Genomic DNA, 21,396 nt, shown 5'->3' with positions numbered 1-21,396 from the left:
ATTAAATTACCTATTGATTGGACATGTGGTCTTCCTCTATCTTTGCTCATATGAGTGTAACAGGGCAAAGACTGTTATGTTCCTGTCTTCATTTCAGGAGCAGGGACCAGTGAGACTCTTAGAAGCTGCGGTTATAAAGGTAGTGCGAAATTTCGAAAAGTTTAAAAGGCTTTCGAGGCCGATTGTGTTTGAAAATGTTGACTCAATGTGTCGTGAGAAGTTTTCATTCCTAATGGAGCAATCTGAAACCAAGCAACTCAGTCATGCAAGTGAGATGGAGCCTGAGCCATCAGCTACTCCTGCAAATGTTTCTGAAATTTCTCCTGTAAAAAACACAAGGAGGACATCGAAGTGCACGTCCTGTAAAGTATACAAGAAAAGTCTGCAAATCATGCGACAGCGGCAGCTTGTCATGCAGAGGGAAAAGCTACAAACAATTAGACGTTTTTCATTTCTAAAAAAAAGGGAGGCTGTGAAAAATCTTAACCAAAAAATTAAACGGAAGGACACTAAAATTACTGCACTACAAGAAAAGCTAGACACTTCAGTCAATGCACAAAACTTAAGTGACACCATGAAAGCCCTTTCAGGTCTGAGTAATAAATACAAAAGACTGAAAAGACAATATAAGAAGAAAACACATGCACAGGGAGAGTCGTCTAGTGAAGTGAGAACCCAAGAGCTGGAGACAAAGTTGGACCTGAAAGAAGAGGAAATCATACACCTTCAAAACAAAAAGCTAATGCTAGAAGAGAAAATTAAAGAATTAGAAGCAGAACAGAAAGAAACCAAATTGGACAAAAAAACGTATTCCGCAGATATGCGTATGATGGTGTATGATGCTGTAGCAGACCAGGTTCCCACAAGTAATGTCCCTAGGCTTATTAAAAAGTTCTCTGCTCGTTTTGGAGTGACCTTGACTGATGTGCCTCATAGGTCTACTGTGGAAGCGATGACCCGTGAACTTGGTGCAATTGCTGAGCTTCAAACAGCCGAGGAAATACTCAAAAATAAAAACACCACCCTTGGATTTGACGCAACCACACAAGAAGGGGTCCATATAAATAGTGTGCACATAACAACAGAAACAAACTGTTATGCTGCAGCTGTTGACGAACTTCCTGGGGGGACTGCCGAGGATTACAGTACCCATATAATAGAAACAATTGATCATCTGGCCAGTGTACATTCCTATTTCTACAACGGAGATTATCAGGACACACGTAGTAAAATGATTGACAACATATCAAACACACTAACTGACAGGTGCGCGGCCAACCACGCTGCAATACTGCTTGTAAATGAATCATGGGACAAAACTTTGAGCTCAACTGCCATTTGCATCCCTTAGATTCGATAGCAATAAAAACCCGCTCCGCTTTAAAAGAATGTGAGGATACACTGGCATTGAAAAAACTATGGGGAAAAGACTGTTCTGCTGGAAACATTGTGATGGCAATGAATAAATTAAGATACAAAGACGGAAAAGGAGATCCACGTGGCTTTGTAACATTCCTGGACAACCAGAAATTGCCCAGAGGCATACTTCCTCGTTATAGGGGAAATCGGCTTCACATTCTTTTCCACATCTGTGGAGTCTTCATTCAGCATTACTCCGTTTTCATTAAGTTTTTGGAGAAAGGAACATCATGTGGCGGTTTGCGAGCAAGCTTGCTCTCCGACTTCAGGTCAACCACAGGCCACGTTCAGATGCAGGTTTTGGGCCTTTTGGGAAAACTGCTGACCGGTCCGTGGATGAAGAAATTCTACAGGGCAGCAGTGAACCAAATTGACCATGTGGAAGCAATATCTGTGGTTAAGGAGGTGGTCACCCGACTGAAGGAGCAAAGGAGCCCCTTGGATCTCTTGACACAGAGCAACGATTTTTTTGGAGATGCTCTTAAAGACTCGGATGCAACTCTACAGAAGTTGAGAGATCCTCCAAAAGATGAGGACGTGTTCAAAGTCATGATGGAAGCTTGTCTTGGTGCCATTGTCGAGGTCTTAGAAAGACAATATAAAACATATTTTGAGATGGACCTGAAATTTCCAGAGCTTGAAAAGTCAAAACTCGAAAAGATCACAGAGCTGTTGTCTGGCAAAGCAGTTGGAAGGAACATGTGCCATGTTTGGTGTGAAGAAGGGAAACGCATTGTGTACAATGGAAGAATTGTAAAAATGAAAGCAAAAAGAAAAAGGTGTGTTGTTGCGTACTGGGGGGAGGACGAATCCTATGAAGATGCAACTGATTTTGACATGTCTGTGTTTGCGCTGGCAGCCGATCTAATTGCCGATGATCTCACCATCTAACAGACTATATAGTCTCTGTTAAGGGTGTGACATTATATCGATCACCACTTCTCTGCCAGATAGCCAGTCATCTACAGTGTCCTCTTGCCTCAGCCTTTCTCTGCTCGGAAATCACCTGCAATCCACGGTCCAGCGTTGTCTCCAACCAATGTTAGTGTGACATGGGATCATTTATTTCACTTATTTATTTAAGAAAACGGGGGCACAAAGCACATGAAAACAAATGTAAATGATGAATTAAAAAAAAAACGTTTTTGTTTAAAAAAATGTAAAAATGTTTCTTAAAAATTGTGATGTATCATAGGTTATTTTTGTGCAATATATATACCGTAAAATAAAAAAGTTATGTATATATAAATTGTAAAAAATGTGTTTATACAGTCAGAAATATTGTTCATGATTTTAGTTTTTAAAAATAAATTATATCATTTTCCTTGGATCGTTGTTTTCCATTCAATTATTTGTATTTTCAACAACTGCTTGTCAAAAAAATACCATAAGATAGGCCAAATCAGTCATTATGCATGATAAAATTAAGTTTCAACACGTTGGATCCAAAGAACTCTTTGAAACCCATCTCCACAGAAAATTTCATTTAGATATCTTGAATATTGAAAAAGTTATGAGCATTTTTGTGAACAAAAAACTCGTTTTCGGTCACACTAATTTCTATTGTTTCAACCTTAGAAATGAGACAATAATAGGCGCTGATTACTGTACTATAAAATGATGTAACTTTCTTCATACTTGACATATTTACATTATTTTTTTTTTTTTTTAAAGGGGGTTCCCAGGTCTTCCCACATATGCTATCCATTTGTCTATTTGTTGAATTTGAATTTTTTGTCCACATACCTAATTTATTGCACGTCGACAGACAGCAAGAGGTTTATCCTGACTTCAAGTATTATCTTTGTAAGAAAAGTAAACCGTTACACCATATAAAATGCATAACTCTAGCAAATCAAATCAAACTCTCTCAACCAGAGACAACTGGTCAAGAAAACAACTTGGCGAACTAGCATCTGTGGTGGAGGTATCGGTGTTTTTTGCCACTAGCTTTGTAGATGCGCGTGTCAATGTGAGATGAGTTGCTTACAACGGATGTCGACAAAGTCTTCGCTCCTGTACATAATGTACACATTACATGCACGTTCTTGCCTTTGACCACAATTAATTTGAAGTAGTGCTTATATCTCCACCAACTTTTCATCGGATTGCTCCTGACTTGCCATCTCTGCTGCTCCGTCAAATCTGTTTAGCGGTTGTGTGTGTGTGTGGCGCCTGGCGCGTGTGCTGGCATGTGTGTAAAAACATTGGCTCTGATTTGCTACCATGAAACATGACTCTGCCTTAGCCAATCATAATCGCTTACATCATTATTAACCCACCTCCTCACTAGCTGCGAGCCAGGGTTGCGTTCGGAATCGGATTACACAGTTTATTCAATCAATGCATATAACGCACCGCATTTAACATCCAGTAACGTTAACGGCGTTGTAACGACGGGAAAAGTAATTAGTTAGATTACCCCGTTACTGAAAAAATAACGTCGTTACCTAACGCCGTTATTTTAAATGCCGTTATTCCAAACACTGTTGACCAGTAATGAAACAATCACTATGCAGGTTTAAATCAGTTGTTACCTTCTAGTCATACACACAACTAACACACAAAGAGCTAGTTTCATATTGTAATGTAATATCAAACATATTTGTGCTTTACCAGGTTGCAGACATTCGAAAACTGATCTTCTATCCAGACTGAGAGAAGAAATGCTAAACAGAACTGCATACAACAAGATTTTTGCAAAAAGTTTGGGGAGCATCAGGTGGTATATAGTTCAAATGTACATGTTCTGAAAGTTAATGAATTTTATTCACTAAACAAACTATACTCCTCTTAGTCAGGTGGATGGGCAGCCATTTTATACCCTTGTGGTATAGTTTACAGTGTAAAATTTATCCTCCGTGCGAAAGTCCTAGAGACATTACGGACATGTTATTTTCATGGAATATCACAAACATTTGTATTTATGATTTTGCCAGAGGACTGGCCACCCATTCCAACTTAAGGAGGCCAGAAGCAATGCCATTTACACCCTTTGAGGGACGACTGCGGAATCTACAGAAAACAATATAACAGCTGCAGAGAGCGGAACCCTAACTATAAGCCTACCCTGGATAAAAGAGAAGAAGATGGATGAGGATGATAATTGCCATCCAGTGACTGGTTCTTACGAGCACTATGCTCTATCTAACAAGTTCCAAGAGGCCAACAGTAAGGATAAGCGAGACACACAGAAATATTCAGATTGTCCCAGAGTTGGCTGGCAGAGTGAACACACAAGCTGCAGAACAACTTTTCGCTGGAATGCGTAAGACCAACTATTTCTTGAATATGATGTCTCCCACCACCCACGTTTCTTGTAAGAAACATTTTGCACATGCAAAATAAAGAAAAAATTGATCCATGCTGTCAAAAATACAAAATGACCTTGGACATCCAAAAACGACTATAAACCTCCAAACTGATTTGTTTGGACGTTTGGTTGTGTAACGGTCACCAGCTGGAGTGCCCTTGAGAGCCACAAGAGGGCACTCCACATAAGACTATCACTCACAAACTACATTTCCCATACTCAATCCCCGGACTCATCAGCACTTATCACTGATCACATTCACCTGTAGCTCATTCACTGATTGCATTCACCTGTCTCATCATCCTGTTAGTCTCAGTCTATTTATACCATGTTTATTTATTCACTCACCGCAAAGTCTTGTTTTATGCCCTGTCCACACGGAGACGCGTTTAGCTGTATACGGACAAATTTTGTGTCGTATTGGCGTTTCGTCCAGACGGATCCGGCGTTTTGAGAGACTGAAACAGCTATTTTTTGAAACCGGGTCCCAGAGTGGATAAATCTGAAAACGCTTGCGTTTTCGTGTGTACAGCCAATCCGATCGTATATTTTGTGAAACGATGATGTCATCACCCCACGTGTCGACTAGTCAGACAGTGCTTAGTCACGTAACAGCAACAACACCAGCCGACTACGCTGCAGAAGCTACTGAGCCTCTTTTATTCCTTTATTTATTATTTACTTGAATGTATTTTTATTGTATTTCTTTATATTTTTCTTATGCTATGGTGCTGGTCTGTTGTCTGATTAAGACATTTCGTATTTTGTAGGGATGGGCATTTCGAACAAAAATAATATTCGACGATCGCTGGGAATTATTTTATTATTAGGCTATTCAAAAAACAGGGGTGCGTTTTTTGAATAGCATAATAATAAAATAATTCCCCACATGCTCGCCGGCAAAACAGTGTTCGCTCAAATTCCACTCCGACATTAAATTTCTCAGTAGGCTAAGCCTGTTGTAGCCATTAAATAAAATGTATTTAGTTTCATATTTATGTTTAAATATTGTTTTTATTTTTATTTAATCTATGTTGATTTATGAAAGTGAACAGCATGAGTAATCATAAGATGCGCAATATATCGGCAGACATAATTTTGACCACATTCATTTTTGTTTTATATAAAGCTGTTTTGTATAAAGCCTTACTTTAAAGTGAATTTCGTTTTGTATAAATTGTATCTTAATTTTAATCAATGTTTCATCAACCAATTGCCTGGATTTAATAAATAAGAAGCAAATATAGCTGACAATATAATCATGACATGGACGCGCTGGCGCATTATAACTTGCATTGCTTGTGAACTGGAACTTGTCGAAACTCCGAAATTAAAAATGCTTGAAATGTCTACTTTTAAACAATTAAAATGTCTCCTTGCTATATTTAACTCATTCATTAGGCCTACTTTTGCCGGTTCTTTGTGGCAAGCTTTATGAGTCCGCTAACTAGGCTAATTGAATATCGTGACTCATCCCTATTTTGTACCAGGCCATTTATGGTTGTTCATATTGATTAATAAAGTTCTTGGTAAAAAAGAAAAGAAGAAGCTACTGTGCCTATAGGCTACAGCGCGCAAGGTTTATGCGCATGCTCAAAGTCTTCTTCTCCGTTTTTATTGTATCTCTATGGCAGAATTACAGCGCCACATACTGGTCTGGGATGTATACTACATCGTTTTGAGTCGGTTTCAGTGGTTTCGTGTGTACGCAGATATTTTTTGAGACGACGCCGTGTTAACGGAATTCTTTTTTAGAACGAGGCAAAAAAAACATCGGCTAGGGAAAGCTCTGGCTTCGTGTGGATGTGGCCTTGGTGTCACACTGCATTTCTGAGCATTCTCCTGGTTTTCTTGTCTTTTGGTTTTTGGATTTCTTGCCTTGTTCCCTGGATTACTTTTTTGCCTCTGACCCCTGCTTGTTTTGTGTGTTTGTTTGTACGGACTGCCTTCCTGTGTTTGACCCTGCCTGTTCTTTGGATTACCCCTTAATAAAGCTGCATTTGGATTCTCCACCTTCGTGTCTCGGAGCAGTTCATGACAGGTTGTAGGTAAGTTTATTACATGTATACTTTGAACCTTATCTCATATTTGCTATTTACAAATCATTATGTCTTTAAATAAAGAGAACAGGGCTCCTGAAATCACCAGACTACATCTGATAAAATCTAGCAAGGCTTGCTGGGGAAAGCCACTGACTCGATCACAGCGTAAACAGGTAATATAGCTAAACAGTTATTAATTGCACAACTGCAGTCCTCTATTGTGATTAGATTTTGCATTTTAATTTATGCATTTAGACAGTCATATCCTAAGCAACTTACAACTAATTCATCGTAGAGCCAACAATATTCACTGTGTGCAACGCCAGGTCTATTAGAAGACTACTAAGAATCTGTTTTGTAAGTAATAGAACATTTCTGTTCTCTTGACAGATGGCTCAAGTTCGTTCTGCAAATGCTGATGATGAAGTAGCACTTGTGGGCTCTATTGTCATAAAACAGAAAGACTTAACACTGACAAACCTTTGCGAGGTGGAAGGAAATGTAAGAAACAGACAAAAACATGAATCAAAACTTAAAATCATAAAAAATAAAATAATGTCCATTTCAAAGTAGCTAAATGTTCATATTTTTCACACAGGTGCTGAATTCCAGCTTCTGTGTGCTGCAATAGATTGCACTCTCCCAGGTTTAACCTCAAAGTTTGAGAGCATAAATAAATTAATTTTGTTCAATTCATAACAATTTTCTTTTTGCGGCCAGAATGTGGACATCTATCCAGTTGACAGCCATGCCATAGTGACATGGTTGCCACCAATTTGTGCACATCCCATGGACCACTTACCTGTAAAGATCACTGACATTTGTAATGTCTTTAAACATTAAACATACTATATACTATAAAATATTTTTTTAATATACATTGTGAAATTGTGAGCAAGGATGCTGTGGTCTTCCCATCTTGGGTGCCAGGGCATTGGATGCTGTGTGTAAGTCTGCTTTAAGGTTGTATCAGCGATTTCAGGCCCAAACTTAAATTATCACATTCATCTAATCTTTCCTAACGATCCGCTAGCTGCCCGCCCCATAAGCAAGCTGTCAAAAAAAACACGTCTCTGTAGGCAGCCTAGGCTCTGAGATTTGCACACAAAAACAATTGGTTTCACCAACCACTCAAAACCAAAATAAACAGTGTTCCAACCAATCACCGACAGGGGCTGGGTGTTGTGAGGTTTTGCGCTCGTGCACGGTGACGGCTGCACGCGAAGTCTGAGCTGAAGAAGAAGCCAGCGTCTATTAACAAGAGAAATTGAACATGGCTGAGTTAATCCCCAAGAGGAGGATTAGGGCGAGACACGTATAGTTATCGTTTTTTTCATGATGCACGAAACGGGAGGGAGGGGCGAGCTAACTTGGTTTGTTTGGGATCTCGCTTCAAACACAAACAGAAGTGACGTCACCCATAATCGCTGATACAACCTTTAAGGTTGCGATACATAAACCAATTGTTATGCCAATTGTTGTGCAAACTGAAATCAGCGGCATATTTCAGATTATTTCCTTGATATTATGCGTTTCCTAACAACTAACACAGGGTGAATTTTTTTTTTCAGAACATGAAGCCAAAATTGCGTGAATTGTATTTTCTCAATTCCCTGAAAACTCCAGGTTTTGGAGATGGCACTTACATTGCCATATACAGGTTTTTCTGTTACAGAATTTTGTGTTCTCTTGTTCTATGTTCAGTTCTTTCTTTTTTTCCCATTGGCTTTTTTCTCATTGCATACAATTTAAGAAACACTTTACTTGCAACACACTTTAATTTTAGGGTCATATATTAAAGCTGCAGTCGGCAGGTCTGGCAGATTGAGTGGACTTAGCCAAAGTTTTGAATGTTTACAACTCTCATGCATGCCCCTCCTCCACTACCACCGAGCACCCTCCCATTGAGTTTGTGCTTGTCAGTGCATGTGCACCCGATTTTCTGTGAACGCGGGCCCGTCTCATCAGCATCGATCAACACCATGGAGTACTTACCATGTTTTCTTTTCCTTGGTTGTTTTGGACCTCCTAGATCTGGTTCTTAACTGAGGAATTGGAAGCTTGTTAGTAGATTTTCTTTCCGCCATCACGCTTCGCACAATCCAACACACCTGCAAACTTCAGGCGTGTGCATGTGATATTGTAACTTGGGGGAGGGTGGGATCTGTGGCGTGTGCACGAACTGTGATTGACTGTCATATCTTACACCCCCCTGTGCTGACTGGACCAGAAGAATCTTGGGGTATGTTTCATTTTACACCAAATGTGATTGAAAATTTTAATGAATTAGGAATTTAGTGGTACTAGTTAAAAATAATATCATATGCAATTTACTTACATCTAGGATATACCTCGACACAGTGGCGGGCCGTGCATTTCACACCTAGGCCTTCAGTGGTGTCTTACCTGAATTAATAATCTGTGCGTTTCAGTTCCAACAATAAGTCTTTTCTATCAAGGCTGGCTAATACTGAAAGTCAAGTCTGTCCCTCACTGCCATAGGCGCATCGTTTCACTATCTTGCTGAAATCGCAATGTTTGACGGAGGTCCTTTTCCTTTGTTACAGTTGCTGAGCTAGGATTGGACGAGAACCGTTCGAGGGCGGGGTTTTGCAAATGGTCAATTAAACCCATGTGCAGTTATTAACACATAATAGGGGTTATGCGTAGCGCCCAGCGTTCGAACCGGAAACAGGTCTAAGCATTTCCGCTTTTCACTTCCGCAGCGGTATTTGATCTCTGAGGTGCGGTGATCTCTGAGGTAACTGTTCATTTTTGCTTATTCTAATAAAATTCTTATTTCTAATCAAACTTTAGAGTATTTGTTTTTATTAAAATGTCACGAATGCTAAAATACCAGAAACGTGAACATCCGAACAGCAGTTTTTGTTGTGTGCCGATCTGCTCTGTGTCGGGGAAAATTAACTCTGCGGTAAGTTTCCAAAGGATGAGTCAGTCAGGGCGATATGGGTCAGAAACATTAGGCGTGAAAACTTCGTTATAAGGAGATACACCACTGTATGCAGTCGGTATTTTATGGCTGAAGACATTATTGAAGGTGGCCGAAGCCGTTTGAAACCTGGGGCGATTCCGGTGTTGTTCGCCTGGAACAACTTCAGCTTGCCGGTCTCTCGGCCAAGCGTGTGGCAGAGGACACAGCGGCACGGGGAGGACGAGGATGAGGATGAGGAGCTGATCGACACCAGCGTGTCTTTGAGGTGTCATGACTATGATAGCAGACCAGAACCTTCAGCTCTGGATCTGGCCTGCGAGAAAATTGACGCACAGCAGCAGGCCATCTTAGAGCTACAGAAGCGAACGGAGTTGTCATTGAGGCAGTCCTTTGGACTAGAAAGGTTCAAGAGCTCCGATGAGGACATCAGGTTTTACACAAGGTAGGAAAAAAAGTTATCAATTTACTTCAGTCCTAAGTAAATTCTGTTACACTTTATCATTAGTCTGCCAATTTCTAATTTCAAAACAAAGCCAGAAATGATTAGACTAGGTTAAAACATTGCATCAATGTTATATGAGTGACAAGACTGTCCTAGCCCAGAGCTTAAGCAATAAAGATAATACCAAGGGGTCTATAAACTTCCAAGTAGGACTGTGTTAGTGCCGGTGTAATCCATTGGTCAAAAAAAAAAAAGTCAGTGTTAGTTTTTATTTCTGACATTTTTCGTGAAACACGTAGATCACCGGCCCATTGGTTCTGTCTTGATTGACACTGGGCTAACCCAATCACATCTTTAATGTAAAGTGTAGAAATTAGTACAAAACTAATTATGAAAGTTTCCTTTATTTTTCAGTGCATTTGTTTTTAAAATATATGGCTATTACTATCATGGGATTAATATTATAACTATTATTATGTAGTGTAATGTAGACAGACACTGTAACTAAAAGAGGTTTGCACTTTTCTTTGTTTAATTTGCACACTGAATATGGGTTTGGAGCTTTTAATGATGAATATAACATTAAAAAGCACAACATTTTCTTACGGGGGGGCCTGCCCCTGAACCCCCCTAGGCTAGAGGGACAGAGTTCAATTTTATTCATAAATGGCTATTTTGTAGCCTACTTACTTTATATGTTAACTCTCACTCGTTCCTCACTCATTACATTGGACACTTTTTTTTCTTTTTGTTGTTGTTGTTGTTTGTTTGTTTGTTTGTTTGGGGGGCGCCTAATTTGTTGCTGCATACCCCTCTGACACTGGGTAGTTGCGCCCCTGGCTGTATGGTTACAATCCAACATGGTCTTACAATGCAATTTGATATTTTTCATAGATTTGCCAGCTACCGTCATTTTCATGCATTTTGGCTGCAGATTGAACCTGCCACTAGGAGAATTGCCCGTGTTGGACAGTCATCGACAACCACAGTTCCTGATACGACTGCTGACCCACCACGTAGACCAGTAGGTTTGAATTGTTGCATTTTTCCAAATAAAAAGATTAAGATCCACTAATAAATGTTAAGAGTTTCACAGAAATTTATAAAATTCACAAATAAATAAAATGAGATTTGCAAATAAAAAAAATATTTATAAATGTTTTATTATTTTACAAACATAACTCTGCCTGGCATTTATTTGTGCACTGCTTTCTGTGCATTTGAAAATCCCCTCACGCATCTGTGGATTTTGACACTTCTATCGTCAATGGGTCTCATTCATGAAACACGAGCAGAACGATTTTTTGTATAAATCGTGTGTAAAGTGGTTCTGCTATAAAAATATATGTTTCTGTTCAAAAAATTTTTTTACTTTTCATGGGTACATTCATTGTGTAAAGTTTAATTTTGATAGGAGTAAAGGGAAAAAATTGCCCCACGGGGTGTATTGTTGCCTGGCCTTATTGGCACACATTTCAGATTGATGATAAATTAACATATTTCCTCAACTAGGATTTCTTAGGACTTTTAGTATGTTGTTCTGGGCACCTCATAGAAATGATCTATGCTGAAAAAAAATTTGTTTTACAATTAGTCTGTCGTAAAATGTTACTTTGCCTGGACTAAAAATAAATTAAGTAATTGTGATTATGTTTTTTTTAATTCATGGCCAAAGTATCATTACTGAAATCAAATATACATTAATTAAAGAAAAGGATAAGAGAAAATATATGATAGAACTGATAGAAAGTGGCAGGGACATTAGCCTACATAATTTAGAAATACATCTGAATGTATATGCCTCCAACCTTACACTGAACAAAGGCCATAACCACTATTCTGCTCATGTAGCCTACCCCAATTACAATTTCAACCTTACAATTACAATTTTGTTATTGGTATTTTACTTTCATTTTCTTTTAAACAAAAGTGAGGCTCCTGAGTCAGCCGTAGATAGATAGATTAGACAAAACTAACAATTCTTCTGACTCTCGCATGCTCTTCAAAACCTCCTCCTCCCTTCTTAACCCTCCTCCTCCTCCTCCTTCATCAACCCACACAGCTGATGATTTTGCCACATTCTTCATAAACAAAACTACCACCATCAGCGGCCAATTTACCAATCCACAAACTAACACACATTTTACCAGCTAACACACACATTCTACCCTCCTTCTCCTTGCTTTCAGAGACAGAAGTCTCCAAACTCCTCCTTTCCAATCGCCCTACTACCTGTCCGTTTGATCCTATTCCCACTAACCTACTTCAAGCTATTTCTTCCTCTGTTATACCCACACTCACACACATCATAAACACATCTCTTCACACTGGTACATTTCCCACAGCATTTAAGCAGGCTCGGGTAACCCCACTGCTTAAGAAACCCACTCTAAGTCCAACACATCTAGAGAATTACAGACCAGTATCCCTTCTTCCATTCGTCGCAAAAACACGTGAACGAGTTGTTTTCAACCAGATCTCCTCCTTTCTTACGCAGAACAACCTCTTGGACAACAATCAATCTGGCTTCAAAAGCGGACACTCAACTGATGACACACAACTCTACCACTCATTCCAGCCGGATGATCCGACGGTAGCTGCTCGCATCTCAGCCTGCCTGACAGACATTTCTGGCTGGATGAAGGACCACCACCTTCAACTAAACCTTGCGAAGACAGAACTACTTGTAATCCCGGCTAACCCAGCACTTCATCACAACTTCACCATTCAGCTAGGCTCGTCATCCATAACTCCATCAAGATCAGCCAGGAACCTTGGAGTTGTAATTGATGACCAATTGAATTTCACAGATCACATTGCTAGCACTGCCCGGTCATGCAGATTTGCCTTGTACAACATCAGAAGGATCAGGCCTTTCCTATCAGAGCATACACAACTACACAACTCCTTGTTCAGGCGCTTGTTCTATCCAGACTGGACTATTGTAATGCTCTCCTGGCTGGTCTCCCAGCTTGCACTGTCAAACCTCTGCAACTGATCCAGAATGCTGCAGCTAGAGTGGTCTTCAACGAGCCGAAGAGAGCACACGTCACTCCTCTCCTCACAAAATTGCACTGGTTGCCGGTTGCCGCTCGCATCAAATTCAAGTCACTGACGTTTGCCTACAGAACAACCACTGGCACTGCTCCCTTGTACCTGAACTCATTACTTCAGACTTATGCCATCTTGCGCTCTGCAAGCGAGCGGCGTCTTGTGGTGCCATCTCAAAGAGGCACGAAATCTCTCTCTCACGTAATCTCTCAGACCTTTACTGACTGTTCCCTGCTGGTGGAATGATCTGGCTAACTCAGCCAGAGCTGCTGAGTCCGTAGCCATTTTAAAGAAACTGCTGAAGACGTATCTTTTTTGGCAGCACTTGATCCAGTAATACTAACACTTTCTTTTCTATTCTAACAAAAAAAATATATATATATAATTGCGTTGGATTGTACTGTGAAGGGTCATATCATTTACATACTGTTGTCCTACTGCTAGTTTAATTGCTTCTATTGTTTCTCATTTGTAAGTCGCTTTGGATAAAAGTGTCTGCTAAATTAATAAATGTAAATGTAGACCGATAGAGGGATAGAGAAATAAATGTTATACTTGTTACCAAATCTTTATTTTTGATAAACCAGACAACTTTTCCAGTCACATAATAAATAAAAGTAAGTATGACAACTTACAACATACTTTCCATTTCTTTTTCCAGATGCTGAAAACATGATGCAAACTGTTGAGACGAAGGTATAATACTTAGATTTTCATTCCATTCCAAACTCCATACTTTTTTTTAATTATTATTATTCAATTTACAGTTGAGATAGTTACCTAAATGTAAAAAATGAATAGACGCAAGACACCTGTTTCCAGTTCAGCGTTGAGGAGAAGAGCCAGGGTGGACCTTAATAGAAGGTTAATTGATATCGGCCAGGAAACACCTGCAGCCACACTTCCTCCCAGAGATATTGGGTCTCTAACAGATGATGTTGCAGAACCTGAAAATGAAATCATGGAAGAAAATCTTGGATTAGATCCAATGGCAGCTGTCGTGTCTGACCCAGAGGATAGATCTTATTATCAAGATGATAGTGATGTAGAAGAAATATCTGACTGGGAGGAACCAGAAAAACTCAGAAATCGCCTTTCCAACTGGGCATTAACATATGGTATTTCCCATATTGCACTTTCGGTTCTCTTGGCAATATTAACGGTCCACCACTGTGACTTGCCAAAAGATGCACAAACTCTTCTTAACACAAGAAGAGATTATTCTGTTAGGGAGCTTTGCGGTGGCCTATAACACTACATTAGCATTATTGAGGCGTTAAAACATACCCTTTACCAGTGGAAAGACAAGCTTGTCGATGTATGTTGTTTACATCTTCAAATGTCAGTGGATGGCCTGCCACTTTTTAAAAGTTCAGGTCTTCAGTTGTGGCCCATTTTAGGTAGATTGGTTGGAGTACCCATGAAAGAACCTGTAGTCATCGGGATGTACTCAGGTATAAAGAAACCTCAAAAGTCATCATAAAGTCAGTAAAGTATAAAGTCATCAAAAATGTATCTCACAGATTTGGCAAATGAACTCACAATTACAGGGGTTTTACATTTGAGGGGAAAAGGCTCACTTTAAAAGTTCATTCAATGATCTGTGACGCACCGGCAAAAAAGGGCTTGGTATCGTTCAAAATCTTTCGATCCGGTGCCAATTTCGATACCTCAGTTTCGATACCGGTTCCTAACGATACTTTTTTCGATACCAATTTTATGAAATCCATTTTAACAAGATTACATAACATATTACCTCAGAAAAACTTTTATTTTTTATTTATTTTATTTAATTTTTTCAGTTTGACTCATGCTCCTTAGCCAGTGCACAAAGGAACAAAAAATGTTTTATAAAGCGCTCATGCTCACCAAAGCTGAATTTTTAAATAAAAAAATACAGTAAAACTTTTGTAATATTGTGAAATAGTATTACAATTTAAAATCTTATTTGAAGCTGAATTTTCAAAATCATTACTTCAGTGTCACATGAACCTTCAGAAATATGAAAACAGTTTGCTGCTTAATATTTTGGAAACTATGATACATGTTTTCATGATTCTTTGATGAATAAAAAAATCAAAAGAAAAGCATTTATTTAAAAAACTAAATATTTTGTACATTACACATGTTTTAATGTCACCTTTGCAACCGATACAACCGATATAGATATTATACCGCAAAGTGATGACGTAAATATTCCGTTACATCTTAGTAGTAATGATTTCATGAATTTCTTCTCTGAGAAAATAGAAAGCATCAGAAATACAATTGTAAATGTACAATCTTTGACAGCGTCTTATGATTCAGCCTCAATTATCACCCCTCAAGAACAACTACAGCGCTTTACAACTATAGGACAGGAAGAGCTAAATAAACTTATTACTGCATCTAAACCAACAACATGTTTATTAGATCCAATAAATGGTCTGTTTTTTCTGGCTGGTGCACGTCTCGCGGCGTGTCACCCCCAGACTGCGGAGTGACAGAGGTTTTGTCCTTCTTACAAGAGATGTTGGATAGCAGGAGATCCCCTTCCACACTCAAGGTATATGTGGCGGCTATAGCGGCTTTTTCTGAAACCGCACACGGCCAGTCCATAGGAAGGAACGATTTAGTCATTCGGTTCCTTAAAGGAGCTAGGAGACTTAATCCACCCAGACCTCCCACAGTTCCCATTTGGGACCTTTCTACGGTGCTGGACGCCATGAAGGGTCCTCCTTTCGAGCCTCTTCAGGAGATTGATATGAAACACTTGTCGCTCAAGACGGTGTTTCTCCTGGCTCTCGCTTCAGTGAAGCGCGTTGGGGACTTGCACGCGCTCTCAGTGAGCGCGTCGTGCATGGAATTTGGGCTTAATGACTCCAGAGTCGTGCTCAAACCTAAGCATGGTTACGTTCCGAAATCCCTAAACACACCGTTTAGGGTGCATGTTATTTCCCTCTCTGCCCTTCCGGTCATCGGGGATAATATGGACGAAAATTTAATCTGCCCAGTGAGCGCATTGAGAGCTTACGTGTCGCGCTCGTCTGCTTTCAGACAGACAGAGCAGCTTTTCGTTTCGTTCAGTGGGCGTCTCAAGGGACTGGCCACTTCGAAACAGAGCCTATCCAGATGGATAGTGGACGCTATAGCTCTAGCGTACGCATCCAAAGGCATTCAGTGCCCTTTGGGTGTTAGGGCGCACTCCACGAGAAGTATGGCTTCTTCGTGGGCTTGGTCGAGTGGGATTGCCTTACAGGATATTTGTATGGCGGCAGGCTGGGCCTCACCGTCTACATTTATCAGGTTTTATAACCTCGAGGTACCCGCCTTACAGGCCAAGATATTATCGGTTTAAATAACCGTATTTGTTAGACTGACATTTCAGTCGTCAATTATGGCATTATTATGCTGAACTGCTGAGCGCAGTTAATTCTGTACTGATCTGCTAAGCGCAGTCTATTCTGTACTGGTCTGCTAAGCGCAGTCTATTCTGTACTGATCTGCTAAGCGCAGTCAATTCTATACTGATCTGCTAAGGCAGTCATTTTTGTGAGAGATGGTGGTTGGAGCCCACCTCTTTCAGGATTCTCTGTGAGTCCTACAGGTGATTATGTACTATATGAACCCCAGCTCAGTGCTCTGGGTCTATGGTGTCGGATCACTGCACACACGGCGTCTTACAGGGTGTTCCCCAATGCGTTGCTACGGCAACGCGTAACTAATGTAACCTCGGTTCTCTCTAGAGAGAGGAACGAGTACTGCGTTTCCTGCCGTGTATGCGCTCTGGTTGCTTTCGCTTTTAAAATCAGAGTTCATAAGCCTGTGAGCGAAATATATAGCCCTAAGCCACGCCCGCTTCGGCGGGACGTGACGCGGGAGGGCTTGAAGCGCCCTCATTGGGTGTGACGTCACTCATGGGCTCGCTCCATTGGCTTAAGCATTTGCCGCACAGCAGCCAATAGGCGCGCGAGCTGTCTCGCCTAGGTCTGTATGCTGTGGCAATGCGTTTTACATTGATACAAAATTAAGGATAATTTTTGCTTCAGTATTCTCGTGGAAAAGGATTTTCCCCAATGCGTTGCTACGGCAACGCAGTACTCGTTCCTCTCTCTAGAGAGAACCGAGGTTACGTTAGTAACCGAGTACGGTTTACATTGAGAGAAAAATTGCATGCAGGTAGGAGAGAATATTATAAAATATAATACACACTCACAGGCTATTATACAAGATCTGTATCTAACATAAGAACGGGAAATTTGGTTTATGAAAGAATTCCTTGTCGCGATATATAATAGTAAAAATCAAGAAAAAACGAGAAATAATAATAACGCTCTGCTTCTGAAATGGCATCCGAATCCGTACGGTTTTGATTGGATGGTTGAAAAATGCCTAGACCAGTTTGAAAACGCCCAATAATTGGGAAACACCTTCTTGTTGTTCTTTGGTCATATTTTAAAAAATACATATCATTTTTGACAAATTCCTCTTTCTTTGTCAAACTAACAATAAAACCACCTTAAAAACTTTTAACCACCTTTCTATTAGGATTTTTTCATACTTTTCAACCTCCTTATGTATGTCAAAATCACTGTTTTCTCCTTGTCGCACACCCAGGCTTTTTAACTTCAACAATGAAAATACAGTTTAAAAATATGACTTATCTGGTAACTATTAATATACCTAAATGAAGTACTAGTAAAATAATTAAAATACATTATAGTATTTAATGTGAGACCACTATCAATATTACTTTTTATACAAAATATAGCTGTCGCACAGTATTGGTGTCATTTCCACCACAACACTGTAATGTCCCTTTAAAAAGTTTTTGTGAAAGATTGTGAAAGATTGTTTAGGTGGTTTCTATGGAAATGTTCAGTGACATCAGAGCACATGTTGGACATGGAGGCAATTTAAATTTTCATCAAGAACATAAGAAGAAAAATCAAGGTAAATATTGCTTGATCAGTTAATATATTTATTCTACGTCATTTCCAAACATGCTGTACCTTCAAGGGTGTTTTTAAAAAGTTAAAAATGTTAAGTTAAATAAGAGTATTTTGCATACATGAAATGCTAAGTATTAATTCAAAGCTAATCAGTGAAGCTGTCTTCCATTTTTTCACAAAAAAATACAGAAATGTCATTTCCACCACAGTCATTTCCATCACACTGCCCTCTGTGGTGGAAATGACAGCATGTGGTGGAAATTACATTTATGGTTACAAAGTACAATTGATTGATTATATTATAATGTATTACAATACTTTTTATATTTATATTATTATATTATATATATATATATATATATATATATATATCCCCCTCCTCATTGAACTGCCACCTTACAGTGGTGGAGGGGTTTGAGTACTGATCCTAGGAGCTATGTTGTCCAGGGCTATATGCCCCTGGGAGGAGTTCGGTGAGGCCATGGAGAAGGACTATCGGCGGGCCTCGAAGAGATTCTGGAAAAGCGTCCGGCGCCTCAGGAGGGGGAAGCAGTGCCCTACCACCGCTGTCTACAGTGGAGGTGGGCAGCTGTTAACCTCAACTGGGGATATCGTCGAACGGTGGAAGGAATACTTAGAGGATCTCCTCAATCCCGCCATCACGTTTTCCATTGAGGAAGCAGAGGCTGAGGTCTCAGAGGTGGATTCGTCCATCACCCAAGCTGAAGTCACCGAGGTAGTCAAGAAGCTACTCGTGGCAAGGCACCGGGGGTGGATGAGATCCGCCCTGAGTACCTCAAGTCTCTGCATGTTGTGGGGCTGTGTTGGCTGACACACCTCTGCAACATCGCGTGACGTTTGGGGAAAGTACCTCTGGACTGGCAGAATAGGGTGGTGATCCCTCTTTTCAGAAGGGGGACCAGAGGGTGTGTTCCAACTACAGGGGGAACAGTAAGGTTTTTCATCCCGGTCGTGAACACTGGACCAGCTCTATACCCTCTACAGGGTGCTGGAGGGTTCATGGGCGTTTGCCCAACCAATCAACATGTGCTTTGTGGATTTGGAGAAGGCATTCGACTGTGTCCCTCGTGGCGTCCTGTGGAGGGTGCTCCGGGAGTATGGGGTCCGGGGCCCTTTGCTAAGGGCTGTTCGGTCCCTGTACGACTGGAGCAGGAGCTTGGTTCGCATTGAGCTTGGCTCCAGCAGCCATATCATCCTGTAGTCCAAGACTGGTTTCCCACTGAAGCTAAGCGGGACTGAGCCTGGTTAGTACCTGGATGGGAGACCTCCTGAGAAATCCAGGTTGCTGCTGGAAGAGGTGTTAGTGAGGTCAGTAGGGGGCGCTCACCCTGTGGTCTGTGTGGGCCCTAACACCCCAGTATAGTGACAGGGACACTATACTGCCAAAAGAGCGCTGTCCTTCGGATGAGACGTTAAACTGAGGTCCTGACTCTCTGTGGTCATTACAAATCCCAGGATGTCCTTCGAAAAAGAGTAGGGGTGTAACCCAAATATGCCCTGTGGCCTCTCTCCATCATGGCCTCCTAATCATCCCCATACACTGATTGGCTTCATCACTGTCTCCTCTCCACCAGTAAGCTGGTGTGTGGTGGGCATTCTGGCACAATATGGCTGCCGTCGCATCATCCAAGTGGATGCTGCACATTGGTGGTGGTTGAGGAGATTTCCCCCCTTCTATGTAAAGCGATTTGAGGTCTCAGAAAAAGCGCAAAATGTATAAATGTAACAAATTATTATTCATTATTGGTTCGCATTGCCGGCAGTAAGTCAGACTTGTTCCCGGTGCATGTTGGACTCTGGCAGGGCTTCCCTTTGTCACCAGTTCTGTTCATAATTTTGATGGACATAATTTCTAGGTGCCGCCAGGGGCCGGAGGGTGTCGGGTTTGGGGACCACACGATTTCGTCTCTGCTTTTTGCATGGATGATGGATGATGTTGTCGTGTTGGCCTCATCAGACCAGGACCTTCAACGTGCACTGGGACGGTTTGTAGCTGAGTGTGAACCGGCTGGGATGAGAATCAGCAACTCCAAATCTGAGGCCATGGTCCTCAGTCGGAAAAGGGTGGCTTGCCTACTTCAGGTTGGTGGAGAGTTCCTGCCTCAAGTGGAGGAGTTCAAGTATCCTGGGGTCTTGTTCACGAGTGAGGGAAGGATGGAACGGGAGATTGACAGACGGATCGGTGCAGCTTCTGCAGTAATGCGGTCGATGTACTGGTCTGTCGTGGTGAAGAAAGCGGCTCAGCTCTCATTTACCGGGGGTCATGACCGAAAGGACAAGATCCCGGATACAGGCGGTCGAAATGAGCTTTCTCCGCAGAGTGGCTGGGCGATCCCTTAGAGATAGGGTGAGGAGCTCGGTCACTCGGGAGGAGCTCAGAGTAGAGCCGCTGCTCCTCCACATCGAGAGGGGTCAGCTGAGGTGGCTCGGGCATCGGCTCCGGGTGACTCCTGGACGCCTTCCCGGGAAGGTGTTCCAGGCACGTCGCACCGGGAGGAGACCCCGGGGAAGACCTAGGACACGCTGGAGGGACTATGTCTCCCAGCTGGCCTGGGAACGCCTCGGTGTCCCCCCGGAAGAGCTGGAGGAGAAGTGTCTGGGGAGAGGGAAGTCTGGGCATCTCTGCTTAGACTGCTGCCCCCGCGACCCGGCCCCGGATAAGCGGAAGAAGATGGTTGGATGGATGGATGGATTATGATATTATTTTTATTTCTAAATTATATTACTTTAATATTAATTGATTTAATTTGTACCTATTTTTATTTAAGTATGCACTATTCATCTGTGAGACCAATCAGTTTTATACATCAAACTCAGCAGTACACTAAAACAGGTGGTTATGTTTAATGACTTTGTGAATCAAGTTTAATGAGTGTGATGAGTTTAAAAAACAATTCAAATAAATATCTCTACTGTTTTTATATATTCATGTTAATTCATTGTCATTTCCACAACACCCTGTCATTTCCACCACCGCCCTGTCATTTCCATCACCACACACACTTTTTTAAAATATTTAAAAAGTTCTCATTACACATTAAAAATTTAACCACAATTTATGAGATCATGCTCTACTTAATATAAAAATTCAAGTTATTTATTTTCTAATAAGCTCTTGCCCAAACCAATATTAAATTTCAGAGTGTGACAGGTGTACAGTTCAGCATTTGGTCCTTAGGGCAGTTCATTTATCTCATTGAAAAATGTATAATTGTTGCATATTG

At 40.9% G+C, this 21,396-nt stretch overlaps 1 protein-coding gene and 1 long non-coding RNA gene across 2 annotated transcripts in view; both read left to right on the top strand.

The window, feature by feature from the left end:
* Window positions 1-6,855: 6,855 nt before the first annotated feature.
* LOC306997630 lies at window positions 6,856-7,674 on the top strand. Its single transcript, XR_013797410.1, has 3 exons — window positions 6,856-6,947; window positions 7,165-7,275; window positions 7,373-7,674. It is a non-coding gene; the product is annotated as an uncharacterized lncRNA (long non-coding RNA).
* Window positions 7,675-21,307: 13,633 nt separating this feature from the next.
* The window catches only part of fggy (FGGY carbohydrate kinase domain containing), a 56,886-nt gene continuing 56,797 nt past the window's right edge, over window positions 21,308-21,396 (top strand). Inside the window, exon 1 of the mRNA XM_079610501.1 lies at window positions 21,308-21,396. This exon is cut by the window's right edge and continues 510 nt beyond it. The gene's annotated coding sequence lies outside the window, so the exon portion shown is untranslated.

Source organism: Phoxinus phoxinus (genome assembly GCF_949152265.1).
Source record: "Phoxinus phoxinus genome assembly, chromosome: 4".
Taxonomy (NCBI): Eukaryota; Metazoa; Chordata; class Actinopteri; order Cypriniformes; family Leuciscidae; genus Phoxinus; species Phoxinus phoxinus.
This window is presented reverse-complemented; position numbering and strand designations above follow the sequence as displayed.